The following is a 19,486-nucleotide window of genomic DNA, read 5'->3' as shown; positions in this document are numbered from 1 at the left end:
ATTTGGATTTATATGCCACCCTTCTCCAAAAGGACTCAGGGCGGCGTATAACATTAAAAAACACACATCCCAAAAGTTAAAAAAGATTAAATACATATCCAAAAAAACAAACCGAATTTAAAAAAAACAATACATTTAAAATAAGTTAAAATTAAAATTAACAGGCCAGGCCGGCTTGCTGGAAAAGCCAACTTTTTAGGGCGCGTCGGAAGGACCAGAGGTCGGGGATTATGCGAAGCTCCGGGGGCAGCTCATTCCAGAGGGAAGGCGCTCCCACAGAGAAGGCTCTCCCCCTGGGGGTCACCAGCCGAAACTGACTGACCGACGGCACCCTGAGGAGGCCAACTCTGTAGGATCGTACTGGACAGTGGGAGGCTACTGGTGGCAGTAGGTGGTCTCGCAGGTACCCTGGGCCTAAGCCATGGAGTGCTTTAAAGGTCATAATTAATACCTTGAATCGCACCCGGAAAACAACCGGCAACCAGTGCAGGCCGCCTAAAAGGGGTGTAACATGGGAGCACCTAGGTACCCCCATGATAACCCGCGCGGCCGCATTCTGGACCAGCTGAAGCCTCCGGGTGCTCTTCAAGGGCAGCCCCATGTAGAGAGCCCCATATTCAGCTCTTCTTGTTGTATTTCCTCAAGGTTAAGAGCAGCTCCTTTCAACTCTTCCTTGGCTTCATTGTCCTTCCCTGAAGTTCAAGTAGATTGTGTGCAAATTCTCCTCCACGTGTGATGCCTGCAAGGGGACCTGGTCCTTGAGTTGGGGTCTCCCCAAACCAGAACATTCACTTCCTCGGATTCTTATGGCTGCATTTGCCTTCTTTCCATGAACATCTCCCTGCTGACTCATAGTCTGTTTCCAGTTGACTACGATTTTGAGATCATTTTCACAAACATACATATCAAGTTTGGTATCCCTCATGTTTCTTCCAGTCCATCATTCATGTTCTTATATGAGACTCTATTGTTAGTCAAGTCCTAGTAGATAAAAATCAGATACTTTTCTACTCCTTTTTACTTATGAACCCTTCTTTATGTGCTAATCATAAATATTGTTTCTGGAAACTTGATTTTCCTCTTATAAAATTTTATTTTATTCAAAAAGGTAAAATATAAGTTTTGGAAAATAAAACTATTACAAAGACAAAACAAAACTAGATAAAACATTAAAAACAGACAAAGACATGCATATTGTCTCCCCAATTGAATACAATACAGCAATAATAGTTTCTCCCACTTGCAAAATAGGCCCACAATTATAAACTATATATCTACTGGACTTGTCATCTATCTGCTGTTTATAAAAAACATAGTTAACAGGCAATCCAACAATAAAGTTAAATTTCAAAACTTCAAAATTATCTGTTATCTGCTATTGTATTTAACTCACAGAAAATTTATACCACAGACCAACACAATCATTACCTCTGATTCATCCATAATCTGTCCAGGATTAAACATCTTTGTTTGATTCTTATAATAAAAATACATTTCCTTAAAATTTTAATTAGGATCTTTCCCAACAACTGCTTTCCATTCCCCAAAGTTATAGGATGTCCTGTAAATGGAAAAACAATGGCTCTTAAGACTTGTTTTCCAGTTAAATATGACAAGTCCATTCCCCAATCTCCCTCAATCTTCTTGAAAGAATCCATTTCATCAGTCATCCGTTCTGTCCACTTTGAGTCTTCAGGGTCCATGGCCTCTCCAGCCATCTCCAAGCAGCCTCCCTTCAAACCAGACTCCTCCTTCAGGGATGCCAGCAGCAAGTTAAGTTCCAGTCCATCCATCCAATCCATTTGATTCAACAATTGTTGCTTGCTTCTGATTATTGCATTTAAGTTGATTTAAAACCATTGTTACTTTATCAAACTTTTAATATGAAGTTTCATATAAGGCTTCTAAGTTGAAAGACTTTATGTTCTTCAAATCACATCAAATTACCTTACTCTAAAATCATATTAATTACCGTATTAATGACAACATAGAATAATTGATGACCAAAGGCAAATTTGTATTCATCACCTTTAGGCTTCATAAGAAAGATTAAAAAGGGTTAAACATTATTTGAGTATCATTTTGAAGACAGTTTTTATCCACTTAGTTATCATACCATCCACCCCTTAAGTTTCTAATCCTCTCCCAAAATTATTTCTGAGTCCTTTACTGAAATCCAGTTCTATCACCAGAGTTCCCATAATCTATTTAGGAAGTGTAATGATGTGTGAGAATGACTTTTGGGATGAGGGGAAGAGAGGCTGCCTAGGGAAGGATCAGATAAGAGGGGAGAATTCTGCAGCTGCATAATGGGAGAGAAAGAAACTCAGGATCCTCACTAACTTTTCAGACTGAGTAAAGAGCTGGTGGGAGATTTGTTCTTTCAGATCTGCAAAAGAATTTTTAATGTCGTATTACAATCAAGTAGAATTGGGACATTTAGAGATGTTTTCCATCAGGATGACCAGGGAGAAGATTAGCCTGACAACTTTCTTCTTGATCAACCCATGCTTTCTGGGAAACCTGTTGTTTTCAAAGAGTTTATGCATCATCTTTTTTCTCTCTGTTCATTTATTTGCCATTTGCTATAGAATGTTCCCTATAATTGACCAATTGTGTCAATTATATTTTCTTTATATTTTGTCACTAAATGATTGACAATTTTTTCTCAAACTTTTTCATTCACTTATGAAGAGACTGGCAGTATTTGTATCCTATTTAACCATATTTGGAGATTAGACAATTGTAGAAGAAAGATTCAATGTGGGATAAGAAACAAAGTTTTTTGTTTTTCATATTCCTGGATGTTCCCATTCTAGTTTCATCCCTTTCTGGAGAAGAATGAATTTTGGAATATTTCTAACTGGAAACTCTACTTGGACCAAAATGGAGAGATAAAAGCAGATCTGTACATTTCGGGCTACTTGGTTCTCCGCAAGAAGGATGTTGTGCAAGGGACTCTGGCGTATTTTCAAAAAGAGAGACTTTCTATCAAACAAGAGGCTCTTTCACAGCTAAAGTTGCTCAATAAGGTGAGAGAAATTTTGGTGTCTTTTCTCTGTTTTCCAAAGCCTGAGGTCCCATTTCATGTGGGCAAAGCCTAGAGTCTCCAGGGTGGTTGGCATCCTATGCCAGTTGGTGTCATCTAATGGAAGTTCTTCAACAGATGGGACCTAAGTGGAGGGGCTTTGCCATGTTTTATGGAAACCTTTCAAGATCTTAATGGTCAGAGATTTCATTCTTCATCACAGTTTTATTCTTTATTGAAAAATCTAATGGAATATAAATTTCCTAAATCTTTTACAATGAATTTTATTCTCAGTTTTAATATGAATATATCATCATATGTAAATCTTTTTTCAATTCCATCTCTGCTGACTTTATTAAGTAGAAAAGTACTTTATTGTAATGTTAAATGCCAAAAGGAAAAGGGAGGAACTAAATGAAGAATCTGCCAGTAGTTAGTTATACCTCCTGCATCTTCTTAGTAGTAGTCAGGTATTTCATATTTACTTACATGAAGACCAGAGGCTATTTGGTTAATGTCAGTGTCTATCTCTATTTTCCATGAATGTTGACTACTAACACATTTTTTTTGGCATTCTTCATTTTTCTGCTCAGTCCCTGCCTCAGTCCAAATGTGTGGAAAATTGTCATCCTGGATTTGTCAAGAGGGCTCGAGAAGAAGAGCCAGTTTGCTGCTATGACTGCGTTCCTTGTCCAGAGGGGACCTTCTCCACTCAGGAAGGTGGGTCACACTGAGGAAAATGGGAGGCTTTGTGGAACTGGATCCATCCAGAACATTTTCATGAAAGTGCAAGTTAAAAGACACAAGCTCACCTTTTTTAATTTTTAACCTGCACAATTTCTTATCTAAAAGGAAGTAAATCTAAAAGTCTTTGAAGGAGGGGCTGGGAGGAGATGGGAGGAGGGGGTGGCAGACTGGGCAAGCTTTACTAATAGCAGAGGAAACATCTCTCCTGCTTTCTAGTCTGGGTATATGCTGCTACGTTCACTTTTCTAGGAAGATCTGAGTTCTTTGAAACTGATGAATTGTTTTAGGTCCACCTTCTGAAAGACCTTGCAATTCACTGTATATTGGATCCTCCCTTTGAGGATCACTGAGAAGGTGTCACTGGTCCATAATGTGGTGCTGTGGATAGTTATGGGGGCAACTCATTGCACAAATATTCTGCCAATCATATAGATCAATCAGTCAATCAATCAATCAATCAATCAATCAATCAATCAGAGTAGAGCTGGAAAGGACCTTGGAGGTCTTCTAGTGCTACCCCCTGCTCAAGCAGGAGACCTGATACCATTTCAGACAAGTGACCGTCCAGTCTCTTCTTAAAAACATCCAATGTTGAAGCACCCACAACTTCTGGAGGCCAGCTGTTCCACTGGTTAATTGTTGTCACTGTTAGGAAATTTCTCCTGAATTCCAGGTTGCTTCCAGATGTTACAAGATACTGTAGGTATCCTCTAAGTCCAGTATATTAATTGCCATGTGGCAGGACTCTAAATATTTGTATAAAAAGATTATATGATTCATTATTAACCTCTAATAATGTAGCTTCCTATGAATTACATTACACATTACACCAGAAATAATTAGCACCCTAGGACTTTCCTCAACTTCATATACCTAGCTACTTTAAAAAAAATTACATCCTTCTTATGCTATTTTTAATGAAAAATAAAAAGAACAAAATATTAAAGAAAATTGATTTTTGGTTTCTCAGATGCAGAAAAATGCACCAAGTGTCCAGATGACAAATATCCAAATGAGGCCAGAGTCCAATGTGTCCCCAAAGTTATAGCCTTGCTGTCTTATGGAGAATATCTGGGCATCATCCTGGTTTCTTTTGCCCTGCTCTTGTTCCTAACTACAGTCCTTGTTTTAATTATCTTCATTAAATATGGAGAAACTCCCATTGTCAAAGCCAACAATCGGGACCTCTCCTACATCCTCCTGGTCTCCCTCCTGCTTTGCTTCTTGTCTCCTTCTCTTTTCATTGGTCAACCAAGGAAAGCCACCTGCCTTCTCCGACAAACGGTTTTCAGCATCATCTTCTCAGTTGCTGTTTCTTCTCTCTTGGCCAAAACCATCATGGTGGTGCTGGCTTTCCTGGCCACAAAACCAGGAAACCGAGTGAAGAGATGTTTGGGGAAGAGCTTGGCCAACTCCATCATCATTTCTTCTTCTGCAGTCCAAATTATCATCTGCTCCATCTGGCTGGGAGTTTCTCCCCCTTTCCCTGACTCTGACTTCCACTCCCAGCCTGGAGAGATCATCCTGCAATGCAACGAAGGGGCTGTTGTCATGTTCTACGTCACCCTCAGCTACATGGGCTTCCTGGCTGCCATCTGCTTCACGGTGGCTTTCCTGGCCAGGAATCTGCCTGGGGCCTTCAACGAAGCCAAGCTGATCACCTTCAGCATGCTGGTCTTCTGCAGTGTCTGGGTGACTTTTGTGCCCACCTACCTGAGCACCAAAGGGAAATACATGGTGGCTGTTCAGGTCTTCTCCATCCTGGCCTCCAGTGCTGGTCTGCTGGGCTGCATCTTCATCCCCAAGTGCTACATTATCCTTCTGAGGCCAGACCTGAACACAAAGGAGCATCTCACGGCCAGAACAAATGTAAAAGCATGAGACATAACACCATGATATTGAAAGAATTGTAAAATTTCCTTTTCTTTGAAAGAACACATTAATTATTTCCACTTAAATAGTATGCAGGAGTCAAAGAAAATCATATCAACATGTTTGGAAATGGGAAATGGTTGAATGAGTGTAATTCTTGTAACTCCCTTCCAGCTCAATAAATCTTGAAAGTCATTCAGAGGCATCTTCCTTCCCCACTGACTTCGCTTGTCAAAAGGTCAGAAAAGGTGATCACATGACCCAGGGACTCTGTAACCATCATAATTACATGCCAGTTGCCAAGCATTAAGACTTTTGATCATGTGACCATGGGGATGCTGCAATGGTCATAAGAGAGAAAAAATGGTCAAAAATCGCTTTTCTCAGTGCCATTATAACTTCCAGTGGTCAATAGAGAAACAGTTGCAAGTTAAAGACTCCTTTTACCATTGCTAGGAGTTGGTCCTGGATGATTTGGGCCCAGGGCTGCTTTGGGGGCCATAAACTCCTGAGCTGCCTCTGAGCTCACACCTGGGGATGGCTGTCTAGAGCCCCACAGCACCATAAGCCCAGGGGACTCCACCACCCACCCAGCCCCAGAGCCCCGGAGGTCAGGCAGGGAGTCTAGTGCAAGAACAGCAGCCCTCACTGACCTCTCCTGGTGCCCAACTGAAGAAACAGCTGCTCTCATCTGGCCATCTGTGGGACAAGGGCCCTGCATGCCCCCCAAGCGTCCCCCCCTCCCCTCCCCTAGAGACTCAGCTGGTGCCAAACCCAGAAACCGTCCAGGCAGAGCTCCGTGAGCAGAATCGCCCCCTCCGGTCCCAGCCAAGTCTCAGGGATGGACGCCAGAGCAGCCGTTTCCTCCCCCATGAAGTCCTGGATGAACCTTATAGAGTCCCCAAGTTCTCTGTGTTAGAAGATGCAGAATTTCAAATAAAGCTCTCTAGGATTATGCAGCTGACAAATTCTATTAGGAGCTTTGGTCTCCTTATCTCTCATGTAACTAGGTGAGGCAGAAATAAATAAAAATAAAAATAAAAAGATTGCTTCACCAACAATCTGGAATATTGAATGTCAAGTGCATAAGAAAGAGAGAGATCAGAGTTTTGGACTGCACATTAGACAAACAACCTATTGGGATACTTGGGTTAAAGCATTTTCTGTGCATTCAGACTTAAACATTTATTGGAACAAAACATTCATTTGACATCTGCATAGGTGGGTCTGATTGCAATAAATTGTAGGATGATACAGAAATGTGATTTATGTTTTTCTTATTCTTTTTTATTTGTTTCTTTTATTCAATTTTCATATACAGTGTTGTTAATGCTTTGTATTTAATATTCTGCTTCTTGATATGGCATAATGGCTAATCAACAATAATCTATTTAATTTGTTAATCAAAAGTTGAATTTATTAAAAAATAAAGTTTAGCATTTGGCAAAGGTATAATTAGCCAGGAGTCTACAATGTCAGTACATAGTAATTTTTTCACTGCCGAAGAGTGCTAGTCCATTCAGTTTCTGCTCATGAGCTTCTCCAGGGTGCATCCCAGGGGGTGAACTAGCTCTGCCCCAGAAAGACGAGAGGGATCCTGTGGCATCATCCGGTCTTCTCTCACCACCGATGTTGCCTCACAGTTGGGTGTCACATCTGAGCAAGTCCAGCAACTGGTGCGGCCATCCAGCAAGAGCCCACCAAAGTTCCTTGGAGACCCTTGAAAATGACTTTGGTCATCCTTGGGGTCCATGTATGATTTGGCCTCTGCGTTGAAGGTGTTGCAAGTGTCACCAGAACCACTGAAGATGAGGAGGCCTCCATCACTGTGGAACCTCCATACCGGAATCCATCGATCCCAACATCACCATCATTGATGGGAGACGATGTCAGACGTTCAGCCCTGGTCAACAATGTGATGGTTGCCGCAATTTGTCCTGTGGCAAAAGAAACACAGATTGAATATTTTAAGAATAATGAAATAGAAACAAAACAATTAAAGAAGAGCAACCAAATTAAAGGCTCCTAGTTTTCTTTCCTATTAGTTTCCATAGTCCAACCACCCACACACAAAACCCCAAAAGCAAGAAATGCAAAAAAGGTATTAAGAATTAAATAACAATAACAACAATAATAATAACAGAATACCTTTAAAATAGAAAAATAAAGAAAACCAAATTAGTTCACTTACCAACCATCACATTGTCGTGCAAGGCAGAACGTCCGACATCCTTCGCTCATCAATGATGGGGATGTTGGGGTAAATGGGTTCCGGTATGTACGGTTCCACCGTGATTATGGCGGCCTCCACATCTTCATTTCGTTTTTCTGGCGACACTTGCAGACACCTTTTTCTGGGGATTGAAGAAGAAGAAAAGAATCAAATATAATTGAATGGTACATTGTTTTCTTAACAATGATAACAAAGATAATTCTTAATGGGGGCTCCAGATTTTCAAGATTGGGGGTTGGACTAGAAGACCTCCAAGGTCCCTTTCAACCCTGGGAGATTCTATACTTTCTCCAATTAGTCCCACCAACATTTTGGGGGGCTTTCAGTGCCCCAGGGCTCCCCGGGTTGTGGTGATGATACTCCCTTTAACAGGAGCAACTTACTTGCACAGGTGGAGAAATACGCAGAGGCCAACGAATACATAGACCCCAAGGACGAACAAAGTGGCCTTCCAGGGGTCCCCAAGGAGGTTCTGGGGTCTGTCGCTGGATGGCCGCAGCTGCTCATTTGGATCCATTTCTGAAAGAGAAAAGGGATGGAGGAAGAAGAGTCAATTTCTGGATTCAATGGTTGGTGCTTCCCCAACAACTAAGGTATTCATCCCAAGGTCAAACTCCCAAGCAGGAAAAAAAAAACACCAGAAACCAGAAACCAAGTCCTACTCACTTCTCAGTCTCTCTCTATCTTTCTGTTTTTCTTTCTCTCTCTGTCTCTCTGTCTCTCTGTCTCTCTCTGTGTCTCTGTCTCTCCTCTGTCTCTCTCTCTCTCTCTGTCTCTCTCTCTCATCCAGTCAAGCTTTTATAGCCTGCATGGCCCCACCCATCAACAGAAAAGAGTTCCAACAGAATCCAGGTATCCAGGTAACCTAGAGGTCAAACAACACTTCTCCCTCTACTCAACCCTTGACCCCTCCCTCCCTTGGATTCCCCCCCCCCCGTTTCAGCTCAGAAGGGAAGGTTGACAGTTGAGTGGCACTCAGCAGTGGGGAATCCACGGGGTTCTGCCTAAGCAGGGGGTTGGACTAGAAGACCTCCAAGGTCCCTTCCAAGTCTGCTATTCTGTTTAATTCTGTCTGCCTGAAACCGCCAGCAACCAGCTGTGGCAGGGAAAGCACAGATGACCCCCCTGCTCAAGGATGGGAGGCTAAGAAGGCCTGACAGGCTCACCTGCTCTTTGCAAAGGGCACCTCCTGCACAAGACCTGAGGTGCAGCCTAAAAGAAAGGCTCTCCCACTTCATCCCTTTTCCTTCTTCAGCCACGGAAGAGACTCCGAAAGCCCCATCCCTCTTTGGGGCATCTTCAGCGCACATCCCAAAGGGGCTTTTCAAAAGACAGCTGGAATTTCTTGGATTTTTTTCCTTGAAAACGTTTCACTTCTCCTCCAAGAAGCTTCTTCAGTTCTGACTGAATGGTGAGGAATGGAAAGATTTGTCCTCTTTGCAGCTGTTTGGTGCTTAGCCTTGTGAAGGTCAGCCATGAGCTCTCTGAGAGGCCTTGAGGCCACCTGGGGGTTTATCTGCCCCCTCAGGGTCACCTGAATCAGAGGGAAAATGGAGGAGGGATCTCCTTGGAACTGGGGAAAGGACCGTGTTGCTGTCTTGGGAGAGAGCAAAGTCCACCCTCTGGACAGAGGAGACCCCTGGTTGGAAAGAGGTGTCCAAGAGGCCATCTATCTTAAAACTGAACAGCCCTCTCTCGACAGAGGGTGGGGGGGTACGATCCCCCCTCTCTCTCCTGTCTACCACACAGTCCTCCTCAATCCACCATCTCCCCTCCCTCCCTTCTCCATCCTGGATCCTCTCGTCTGCTCCTTTCTTAGAACTGACTCCATTCCCTTCATTTCCCTTGAGGTTTCCTATTTTGGGAGGTGGGAGGTTGGAGGCAGACGGGGCAGCTGGGAAGGTCCAGAATTGGAGGAAAAATCGGATTCCAAAGTCTTTTTGGCCCAGAGGCAGAAAACCTCTTTCCCCCAAAGGGCCCAAGAGACAGAAAGAGGGCTTCGCTCTGCCCCACAGATCCTAAACTCACCCACTAAGACGGCTCCCACTTGCCCCTCCCCAGCCTCCTCCCCCTTCCAGCCAGAGCCCTCCCCTCCCTTCCCTGGAGGGACTGATAGGTCTCAAGGGTTACGGAGTCCTTTGTGGGGAGCCTCCATGGCAGCTGGCAAGTCTCCTGGTCCCGGCCTCTTCCCAGCCTTCAAAGAGACACGGAGCTGGTTCCTCTCCGTCGGGACCCTCATAGACTCCGGGCACCGGGAATCGTCTGAATGGAGCCCTGGAGTCATAATAATGTGGAAATGGCCCTGAGAGGCCGTGTGGGGAATCCTGCTGATCCTTTCTTATATCTCTGATACACATTTTTATAAGGATCCGAAATTTTGATGGATCTCATCACTATGTTAAATAAAAAAAGGGAAGGTGTCATTTCTGTGTGGTCTCCTGTCCAAAGAGATGATCAAGGTTATCCTAATGATTGAGGAATTGAGGCATGAACTCTGTGTCGGCTGAATGGAGGGGGAGGGGAAGTTGGGCGGAGGGGAAGGCAAAGGATAGAGACATAAGAAGGGAAGCAGAGAGCAAAATGGAAGGAAACAGGAAGAGAAAGGAGAAAAGGAAGCAGAAGGGGAATTGGAAGAAGAGAAAGAGAAAAAGGGAAACAGAAAGGAGAAGGAAAGGGAACTGAAATAAACCCCTTCGCCTTCCCTTCCCTTCGGATTATTTTGCAACTACAAATAACTGAAGAAGAATCAGCCTGACCCGCTCACAATTTCAGAGAGCAAATCAATCAGAAGGCCTCTTCAGAAGGGACTCACACAATGAGTCTCCCTCTCCCTCCCTCCCTCCCTCCCTCTCCCTCCTCCTCTTTTCCTTCCATGGAGTTTTCCTCCCTGATCAGCTGCCAGTGTCTGGTCAGTGTCTGCAGCCTATTTGTGGCATTGTCTTATTATGTAGCCCTTACACCGCAGAGCAAAACCCACCTAGCTAGTCTTGTCTGAATAAGCAACCCAAAATCCCCAGGAGCCTCGATCTGCCCGAGGAAGACGGAGATCTCAGCCACAGTTGGAGAGAAAGGGATCTAGTGGGATACCAGCTACTTTGAGAAGTTGTGCGGGAGGAAGGAAGAGGCTCCTGTGACGGTGGAGCTGAATTCCCATCAGGAAGGGCCCATTTGCAAAGTCCCCGAGGGGCCCTTCAGCTCCGCCCGGCTGCTTGGCTGAAGTCCAAAGGGCGCTGCTACTGGAGCATCTCCGGGGCTGCGGAGTCCTTTGGTGGGGGCGGCAGAGGGGCCTCGGTGGGGCCTAAAACTTCGGCTAAAGGGGAGGAAGAGAAGGGGAAGGGCGACACAACCACCTGCCTTGAGGCTCAGCAGCCAGAGACTTCCAAGCGCTCAGAGGTTTGGGACTCTTGGGCGGGGTGAAGGGAAGGGAGGGGCTGGGATTCTGAGAAGGGGGGGGGGAAATGCAGAGAGCCCCGCTTTTCTTTGGCGGAAGAAAGAGGCAGGAGAAGGCTCCCCTGCTGATGGCCGGTTGGCTTTACCACAGCGCTCATCCTGGTCGCCCATCCAGGTGAGACTCTCCGCATCCCTGCTGAGCCCCGGAGATGCTGCAGGAGAATGGCGGTTCTTTGGCCCCTTGAATTCGCTTCTCTTGCAGTTCCTCTGCCGCCTTTCTCGGACGCTTTGCCTGCTACTCTCACTTCCTCTCTCATTCCCTCCCTGGCTTTAAGTCCCCCCCTCCTCAAATGCTCTCCTTCACTAACAAAAACAGCCCCCGCAACCAACCTCCCACCAACCCCCACCGAGAATACTCTGCCCTTACCAAACAAACACTGCCCACCCCGCCTCACTCCTTTGTCCCTCCCCAAGCGCAAAAGGCTCCTTCTGCCGCTGTGCCCCCTGTGGTCCCCTCACCCTGCCCGGACCCTCAGTCATCGTGCCCGCCCCTCGCCTGCCCCACTCCCTCGCACCCGGGGCCGGCAGGAACAAGCCACGCCCACCCCTCTGCCAACCGTGAAGCCGCACTTTGGGGAGGAGCCCAGCAATCGCCCCTTCAACCTCCCACCCGCGGAGGACACGCCATGCTCCACCACCAATTAATACACTCACACCTCATTTTCTCAGCTTCCCACGCTTCTAGCCCTGGTGGTGTTACCTCGATGGGTCATGAAACGTCTGCAAGAAAACAAGGAAGCTCCGAGAGCCCAAGGGGCCTCAGGTCAACCCTGAGCTACAAATAGTCTCCTTCATTGGCTCCCAGTTTTGCCTCTAGGAAAAACACACTTTCTTTTAATGCTCTCATCAGACCCCGAACAGCATTCAGGAGGGCAGAGACCTCTAAAGATTTGGGGGGGGGGGGGGCTGCTGAACCCTCAGGAAGGTGGGTGACACCAGAGGAAAGGAAGGCCTGGTGGAAATGGATTTTATCCACAGCATTTTGATGAAAGTATAACTTTAAAAAATGCATTGAAGCTCAACTCTTTTTTTATTTATTCAAAATGCACTAGAAACCCTCCAATTTCATATATCTTAACTATAAATGCACTAAAAAAATATATTACCATTTTTTTCCTGTGGAATGGAAAATATTCCTGGAATTAGGTGTTGTCCAAAGAAAGTATTTCTTGAAATGTAAAAACAGAATATTAAAGAAATATTGATTTTTGTCTTTCTCAGATACAGAAAAATGCACCAAATGTCCAGATGATAAATATCCAAACGAGAACAGAGTCCAATTTATCCCCAAAGTTATAAATTTCTTCTCTTATGAAGAACATCTGGGAATCATCCTGGTCTCTTTTTCCCTACTATTGTTCCTAACTACAGAACTTGTTTTAATCATCTTCATTAAATACCTAGAAACTCCCCTTGTCAAAGCCAACAACCCCTCCTGTATCCTGGTCTCCCTCCTGCTTTGCTTCTTGTCTTCTTCTCTCTTCATTGGTCAACCAAAGACAGCCACCTGCCTTCTCCAACAAATGGTCTTCAGCATCATCTTCTCAGTTGCCATTTCTTCTCTCTTGGCCAAAACCATCACGGTGGCGCTGGCTTTCCTGGCCACAAAACCAGGAAACCGAGTGAAGAGATGGTTGGGGAAGAGCTTGGCCAACTCCATCATCCTTTCTTGTGCTGAAGTCCAAATTGTCATCTGCTCCATCAGCTACATTATCCTTCTGAGGCCAGACCTGAACAGAAAGGAGCAGCTAACTGCCAGGATAAATGTAAAAATATGAGACATAACACCATTATGATATTGGAATAATTGTTAAAGTTTATTTTATTTGAAAGGAGATATTCTTTCCACTTAGATAGTAGGCAAGAGCCAAAGAAAAGCAAATCTACTTGTTTCAGAATGGGAAATGACTGAATGACTGTACTTCTTGTATCTCCCTATTCATCTCAATAAATCTATTTTATTCTAAATCTAAAGAGAACTCTGGGAAAGTCATTCAGAGGAATGTAATATTCAGCAATTTCCAATGAATCAGACACCTTATGAAAAATAATTGAGGCACTTGTTCCTACTGACAGAAACTAAAAGTGTGTGAGAGAAAGATCATAAGAGGTCAGATGGGAGCTGTAAGCACCCTGCTCTAACCGTGTTGTTGGATCATCTCCATGAGAAGCCTTGGAATGGCAGAATGACCTGGAATGCAGGGATTGACCTGCTCTCCATCACTATTATGTCCTCCTTTCTTGATTTCCTGATAAAACCCCTTTCACAGAAAGCATCGACCGGAACAGCTGTCTGAGGTTTCACTTTGGGTTTGTTATTATTTAAGTATCTACCTTTTAGAAATCCCCATTCTGTTTTTTCCTTCCTCATCCAGAGAATGAAAATAGCAACATCTAATCTGTCCCTTTAATTTCCCACTCTATAATTTGTCCCTAAAGCCTTTCCCTGCTTCTGTTCCAAGAGGGCTTGTGTGTATGAAAGGCTGGAGAAGACGCCCAGAGGAAAAAGCCCTTGAGACTCTCTCCCGGTTGAGAGGATCCTGTGTAGAGGCAGCCTCTTCGTTGACCAAATTCTCTGGATTGTGGCTTGAGAGTTCAATGCCGCCTATTCATCCAGGTCCAAAAAGGGAGGGGAGGGGGAGTAAGGGGGGGATATCCAGGTTTCTGGCAAGAGGCACGCATGGAAAGTCTTCTGCTTTCCAACCACTGAGATTGTGGGTGGATCAGGAGTCAGCCTGAGGTTTCAGAATGGCTTCTAGTTGCCACTCGGGTCACTTTGCAAATTCCATTTTAAGCAGGTAGAAAAGGTTCGATGGATCAGACCAAGATATGTCCAAAATCCATGCTGACCCCCCAGATGCCTCTGGTCTGCCCACAAGCAGGGGGGAGGGACGTATCACTTGGCCCAACATGGAACCAGGTAGGGGAGGGATTCAGCCAGTTCCCACGGGTTCCCTAAAACCGCTTGTTAATTGTATGAGCAGTTCAGCTAACCAGCTGAATTGCCTCAGCGTGCCCCCCCCACCCCCTCCTGCGGGAGTCCCCCCCCCCCCCCGAGAAAATGACCAGTCTCAAGATCCCGTGGATCACTTTGGTTCAGGCAGTGCAATTCCCCACTGGTTCCCTCTCTCCACAAAGCGAAGGAATCGCAGAAACTCTGCAGAGCCCAGAATGAGGCTTCCTGGAACTTCGGGATTGAGAGGGTCCAGAAAGGAGGATGACCAATGGCAAATCTCCCTTCTTCAGCATCATCGGTCTCTGGGCAGAGTCTCCCTTGACTTCCTCCCAGCTCTATTCGGATAGATTGAAATCCTAAACGGTCAGCAGCATCCCAAGTTGGGGATGGCTAAATTATGTTTCAAGCTACAGCATGTAAAGGATACCTTGGTCAATAGTATGGAAGCCTTCCAAGTGGTCTAAGAAGACTCTATGTGTTCTGTTCCCAATATTCCATTCTCTTTGAAGGTCTTCCCCTTAAGGATCAGATTTAGCCAACTTGAAATGGGTTCAACGGCTATCAAAAATAAAGAAAGGATACCGATATTTCACCCACCTTGTTGAGCAACTTGAGCCGTAAAAGAGCATCTTGGCTGATAATAAGTCTCTCTCTTTGAAAAGTCCCCAGCTGCTATTTAATGGCATCCTTCTTATGGAAAGTAACCCAGCTTATGATATTCAAATCTGCAGCTACATGTCCATTTTGATCCAAGTACAGTTTCTTCTTGGAAAGATTGCAAAATTCACTCGTCTCCAGAAACGGATGGAACTGGAATAGAAACACACATGAAGGTTAAAAGCAGGAAGCTTGGTTTCTTACCACTCATGGTCTTTTCACATGTGAATCTTTCTCCTAGAGTTGTCTAATTTGCACATTTTGTGAGTTGGGAAATAAATGTTATCCCTGTCTTCAAAACTGACAAAAGTTCAGCAAAATCTGTCAATCATATATTGAAAAACTACATTTGTATTGATGAAATATCATTGACCAAATTTCTCTATGAAAGAGAATATTTTAGAACAGACTACAAATAAATTGAACAAAGAAACAAACAAAGAGATTATTTGTAAACTCCTTGGGAAAAACAGGGGGATTACCAGAAAACGTGGATTTGTCAAGAAGAAAGTTGCCAGGCTAATCTTCTCCCAGGTACACCAGGTAGGAAACACAACCACATGAGGTGACTTGACTTTATTGGAAGGCCACATCAAGACAATCTCACAAGTCTGAAAGTTTAAATCTCCCACCAACCCTTTTTCAAGCCTGGAGAATTACACAAGATCTAAAAAAAAATTTACAACAGAGAATGAGGTGGCTGGACGGAGTCTCCAAAGCAATAACTCAAGTCAGCAAACATATCAAACACACCCTCCTCTTCTTATTTTTCACACAACAACTTTGTGAGGAGGGTTGTGGCTGAGACAGTGTGACTAGTCGAAAGTCACCCAGCTGGCTTTCACGGCTAAAGCAGGACTTGAACTCAGGATCTCCAACTTTCTAGCCTGGTGAAGATGTTGGTATTATATTATATTTGCACATGTCATTACACTTCCTTAATAGATTGTGGAAATGCTGGTGATGTAAAAATTTCAGCCAAGTAGTAACAACCTACTTGCTGATAACTAATTAATTGAGATAATTAATTTCAATGTCCCTCATAAAACTGGGAATTTATGAATAACAATTAGTCCTTGATCATCTATTTTTCTATATTGTCATTAATGCAGGTGGGTAGTTGATAAAATATGATTTTGTGATGCAACATTTATATCAACTTTTAAATATATTTTGATGTCATATCAAAAATATGTACATTTTAGCAATTAGGACTTAACAAATTATGCTATTTTGTATGCTATTTTGTATAAGAACATTTTTATTAAGATTTCATTTGCACCTTTTCTTAAATCATTTCTTTATTTATAACTTAGACCCAGGCATAAAATTCAAAAAAACATCTGGATGGTTCACCAAAATTGTCTGAAAACCCCCCAAAAGGAATTTAAGAGAGAGAGAAGTGAAGAGATCTTCACTTAGAAGTAAAATGTGATGCAAGAGAAAAGGGATGATGGATACCAAACTGGATAGGAACATTTGGTGAAATGATCTCAACACAGTCATTGATTGGAAGCCACAGCAGAGAAAATATTCTTGTCTGGGGAAACCCCAACTTAAGGTCCCCCTGTAGGCACCACCCTTGGGCAAGACGTGGCAGAATATCTGGCTCAGGAAGGGCAAGAAAGGGGAAAGGAAGCTGCTGCCATCTTGGCTGCCAAAGGACCCTATTGAAATAAGGCAGCTGAAAATCAGAGGGAGCCTGGGACCATCCTTCCATGCAGTCATAGAGTCAGAGGGCTGGAAGGGATCTTGGTCTTCTAAGCCAACCCCTTACTCAATACCATCCCACTCAAATGGTTACGCAGCCTATTTTTGAAAGCTGCCAGTGATGGAGAATCCACAAGCCCAAGAGGCAAGCTGTTCCATCCATTAAATAGTTCTCGCTGTCAGGAAATTTCTCCTTCCTTCTCGGTTGGATCTCTCTTTAACAGGCTCCCACCCATTGCTTCTTGCCCTGCCCTCAGGGGCCTTATAGAATAAATGAAACCCCTCTTCTTTAGGGCAGCCTCTCAGGTACATCTGTTATGTCCCTCCTAATCCTTCTCTTCGATTAACTAGATATTCTAGGACAATCTCTCAATTGGTAAATGGAGGATGCAGCCCTCTTCCAATGATGGAAAGATGTCACACAGAAGCTTAAGATCTGTTTACTGTTATCCCAGAGTGTCAGGCATGGAAAAATGAACTCAGTTACAAGGGAGGAAACTCAGTGAAGCAGATGAGTTCAGTCTCCCCTTCGCTGTGTGTCTTTCTCAGGCGCAAGTAGCCAAGAACAGCAGTTGATCTCAAAGTCAACAAAATCCATGGGGGGGGGAGGGGGGAATGGAGTTGTTGGAATATAATGTTTCTAACAAGATGATGCATTGAACCCCCACCTGCTCAGCTCCTACAATCTTCATGCAAAGACCAAGCAGTCATCAGACAGAAAAGCTTTAATTCCTGCAGAGAGGAGGGGTTGAGCTAGATGGTCTCAGAGTTTCCTTCAAAGGTATAAATATAAAATTCTAGGGTGCTAATTTCAAACCCCTGCCTACAGTATTTTATTGAAAAATGTATGCATGGTTTTAAAATTAGCAGTGTTTAACACCCCTTTCCATGAATAATTAAATTGCTCCAAACTCTTGGCCTTTTGTACCCCAAAGAGCTCTGATGGTTCCCCTCCGTCTCCTTTGGATGCTTCCTAAAAAGTAAGGAAATCTGATGGATCCTTGTCGGGACCACTTACCTGCCACGGCTGCAGCCTTGGAGGCCCCAAACTCTCTTCGACCCCTTTGTTTCTCCTCCTCAGAATGGAGGAATAGGCAGCGTTCAAGGCCTGGGCCAGAGTCTTGGTGATATTGTACACATTGGGGTTATTTAGGACCTGGATCCTGTTCCATTTCCACTGGGTCTCCAGTGGGGCTTTCTGGGTGCATCTTCCCCTATCTTTGACCGAGAAGATGGACTTTGAAACAGAACAGTGAAAATGCTCATCTTGATATTGAGGTCCCGCAAAGAAACTGTGTTCAAAGGGATCATCCTTAGGACTTTTTTCTTTTTCAAAGTTCCAAATACTGTGGACATATTTGAAAAGCCTGGGCCTTCTCATTGTCGCTTCACCCAAGATTGACAAGATCCAAACTTTCCCTTCAGTGGGTCCTGGCAAGTGTGCAAGTGCTGAATGGAAAGGAAGAACTGTTTGCAAGAGTAACATGTTCCAGGAAGTGAACAAAGACATTGACTTGTCTCCACTTAGAGAGGGGACCTGTATTTCCATCTGTGGAGAATAATTGTGATACAACAACACAAATTCCATTCCTGACCAGCATAGGGGTGAAAATCCCCATGAAATTCTCTCCCTTCTCGGTGTCTGAAGCAAAGAGGCCAATCGGGGTCCATCTGAAATGGAGGAGCAGCTGGACAATTACTGGGTACTGGAATCCTTCTTTGGGGAACATCTGGTGGAAAAAGGGGAACTGATTTTTATCTCTCAGGGTCTCTGAAGCAATTCTATCACTGATCTAAAAAAGCAATGAAGAATGCTGTGTTATATTGGGGGTTAGATCAAATCCAAAATGTTAGCTTTTAATAAATCCAACCTGGTTCTCAGGAACATATTAGAAGAATTTGTTGTCAATTAGCCATTAAGCCGTAACAAGATGAATAATGTAGAACACAGAGCATAATAAGTCCATATATAAAAATGGAAAGTAATAAAAAAATAAGTGAGAAAGAATATGAATAAAGACTGGAAAACACATTTATGCATTACCCTTAAAATTTGCCACAGTCATACCCACATATCCAGTTCAATGGAAGAGTTTTGCTCCAATAAGGGGCTGCATTATATGTAATTTTGGAATTCTGACCACCCAGGAAATCAATTGTTTGGATTTAAGCAATGGGTCATTTGTCTAACAATGCAGTCCAAGAGCTTTCTCTTTCTTAGACAGTAGACATTCCAATAACAGATGTCTTAAGATGCATGACATCTTCTTAACTGGGGCTCCACAAATAAAATCCTTTTCATTATAAGCAGTTGATTATATTTCTTTAATTAACCATTATGACTAGCTTTTCAAATCTTGCTCAAATAAATACGATCCTGAGATATTAAGGCATTTCTGTGTCTCTGTGTTTGTAGCAGCTCATCCACTTCAATGTGCCAACCTTACTGAGGTTGGTTGTATCTTTCTCTGTTCCCATATCCCAGATTCTTTGTGCGGCCTTCTCTTGAACTTGTTCTCCGAGGACGCAAGAGACAGGGAAACCACAGCTCCTAATAGGATTTGTCAGATGTTCAAGGAAAGTGGGTTGCAATTGAAATTTTGTTGGTTCTGACAGTCCAGATTTTGGGGTTCTCTCATTTTCCACTAATTTCATTTTAGATCAATAATAATATTCCCTAATTTTAGTGAGTGAGAAAAATGAACAACTTCCTAAATTAGTTCTGAGGGCAGAAGCTAAAGTTCTTTTATCCATCTCTAAGATACTCTTCAGATGCTGGAACTGGAATTGTACTAAGCATGAACTATTTTAACTATAGTTTGATATAGGAACT

This window comes from Natrix helvetica, assembly GCF_964273705.1.
Source record: "Natrix helvetica genome assembly, chromosome: 5".
In the NCBI taxonomy this organism is placed as follows: domain Eukaryota; kingdom Metazoa; phylum Chordata; class Lepidosauria; order Squamata; family Natricidae; genus Natrix; species Natrix helvetica.
Note: the sequence above shows the minus strand (reverse complement) of the source record.